We start from the raw sequence: 2,715 nt of genomic DNA, 5'->3' as shown, positions 1-2,715 counted from the left end.
ATTCTGGAGCTGGGATAGTACAACTCATCACCCTTGTTATTGCTGGACTGTAAAGAGAACAATAAATTTGGCCTTTTGTTGGCTTCAGCACTATTTCGGTGTTCAGATACGTCTCATTCCTGCTACAACGTTCACACACTTTAGTAATAATGTCTCAGAAATAAACTATTTGTGCAGGACCTGCTTCACAAATCCCATCAGTATTTATGGCGTGGACACCCTCTAGGGGGGTGGTTCACGTTGCTGAAATTTCTCCTTGCAAAATGCGCTCTCCTTCCTGTTTTCCAGAGTTGGTGGGCTCGCTCAGGCTGAGCACGCTGTCTCCTGTTGCTGTCTCAGCACCCAGCAGGACAAATCTGAGCTAAACAAATAATTTTGGAAAATACCACAAGAGAATAATATAAGGCCAATTTTTCCAGATGACACATTACGCAGAGCGCTAAGCAATGTTTCCCAGTATAGGATAAACATTTGTTTCAGTATCAACTGAAAACATTTTTAGTTTTCCTCTGAACAAACTAAAGAATAGCAGGTGTTAATTTTGCTTAACAGTAACTTGTTTAACATTAGGTTTTGAGGCATCTTCCAAGGTAGATAAATTTAACTTCTTGACCAACAGCAGTGGGGAGGGGCATCTCCCATGTCTTTTCGTTTTACTTACAGTAATAAATTTCCTTTCATAAGTAGACCTCATTCAACACCAGTTCTATCAAGTGAATAAATGCAAATTCTATTGTAATGGTATGATTATTTTTTTTCCTGACAATAGGTGCAGAGGCTTTGATCCCTCACATTTGCTAAGGAAGCATAGAGGTTCCTGGAAAGCCCCAGTGCCAACAGATGCCCAACAAAGTGGTGCCCTCTAAAGGTAATTAACACACACTGACAAGACAGAGGATGAAACAGTAGTGGGATATGTTTTACTGTGCTTGGGAAGCAAATATATTGAAGGAAAAATGCGTGGAAGATGTGCATCTCTTAAAGAGACTCTTCCTGGCACCCTGCTTGCTTCACGAGAGAGGAATGCACGTAGCATTCCCTTGGTCTGTAAGATTCAGGCTTATTCAATTAAACTTAAAGCACAAAAGCCAATCTAGATAAAGATAAGCGTTCAAGAGGAATTCCTACAGTTATCTTAATTTTTCACTCCTATAAAACCTGCTTGCTTGTTTAAAGAAGGTTTTGAAGAGAAACCCAATGTGTTGACTATGAAAAACTGGAATGTGAACCACTTGAGCACCGAGGTCAACATTCCTTTGAAAATGTGTGTAATACGTGATTTACCTTGAAAATCTGAGATGGAGAGCGCTACTGTCAGGGGACTGTGCCATTATCAAGGTAATAGTCTGTCATATTAAAGTTTATTGTAAGAAATAGTTTATAAAAGCAAAACCTGGCAACAAAGAGATGACCTGAAATAGCTTGTTAACATTTTCAAAACGGTGATAAGGAACATTCAAGGCTTCTGAGAAATGACCGGGTTGGCAGCACCACACGCTGAAAGACTTGTGCTGAAAAACCCAGACTATTTTGAGTGCTAGTTTGCAGTGGTTTGAGATGGCAACTGGAGTTCCCAAGACTAGAAGTACAGGATACTGGAGAGAAGAGGAAACTCTCCCCTGTGGTGGCTGTCACAGAATCACAGAATGATGTGGGGTTGGCAGGGACCTCTGGAGATCATCTCCTCCAACCCCCTGCCACAGCAGGGTCACCCACAGCAGGTCCCACAGGAATGTGTGCAGGAGGGTTTGGGATGTCTCCAGAGAAGGAGACTCCCCCACCTCTCTGGGCAGCCTCTGCCACCCTCACACCAAAGAAGTTCCTCCTCATGTTGAGATGGAACTTCCCATGTTCTAGTTTGTGCCCATCACCTCTTGTCCCATTACCTCCTTGTCACCATCTTCCTGACACTCGGGTCCACATGCTGGCGTGGCCTGGCACATCCTCTCCCTTGGCTTCCTCCACTGTTGGGGACTTTTGGGCGGGCTTCTCTCTTCTCTTCCTGCTCTTTTTGCTTTATCCTAAAAATTTTGTTCTTCTTGGTTCACTGTGACCACTTCCAAGAAGTCGGTGCTGGCTCTTTCCTGTCTCTCTCTCTTCGATGCAGCAGTAAGAGCAGGGCTGTTTTTCCAGATCCAGGAAGGTGTTATGTTCCTCACACACAGGTTCAGCCAGTGCCGCCTCCAAGATGGTCAAGCTTGGACAGGGGAGAGGGGCAGAAAGTCAGCTCTCTTTAAAAAAAGTCTACGGGGAAGGGGTGTAAAAGGGTTGTTGTGCTTAAGCCCGGCTAAAAAATTTACATTGTAAGTAAACCGTGGGGCTTCTTTTCCATTCTGTTCAGTTAGTGGTGATAGGCTAAATGGGCATCTTGAGAGCCACGGAGATGCTGGGAGGGCTGGAGCCCCTCTGCCGTGAGGACAGGATGAGAGATTTGGGGGATCAGCCTGGAGAAGAGAAGGCTCTAGGGAGACCTTGGAGCCCCTTCCAGTCCCTCAAGGGGCTCCAGGAGAGATGGGGAGGGACTCTGGATGAGGGAGGGGAGCCCTAGGAGGAGGGGGAAGGGTTTGACCCTGCAAGAGGGGAGATGGAGCTGAGATGTGGGGAAGAAGTTCTTTGGTGTGAGGGTGGTGAGAGCCTGGCCCAGGTTGGCCAGAGAAGCTGTGGCTGCCCCATCCCTGGAGGGGTTCAAGGGCAGGTTGGAGGGGGCTTGGAGCA

Source organism: Calidris pugnax, unplaced genomic scaffold (genome assembly GCF_001431845.1).
Source record: "Calidris pugnax isolate Ruff unplaced genomic scaffold, ASM143184v1 scaffold72, whole genome shotgun sequence".
Classification (NCBI taxonomy): Eukaryota; Metazoa; Chordata; class Aves; order Charadriiformes; family Scolopacidae; genus Calidris; species Calidris pugnax.
This window is presented reverse-complemented; position numbering follows the sequence as displayed.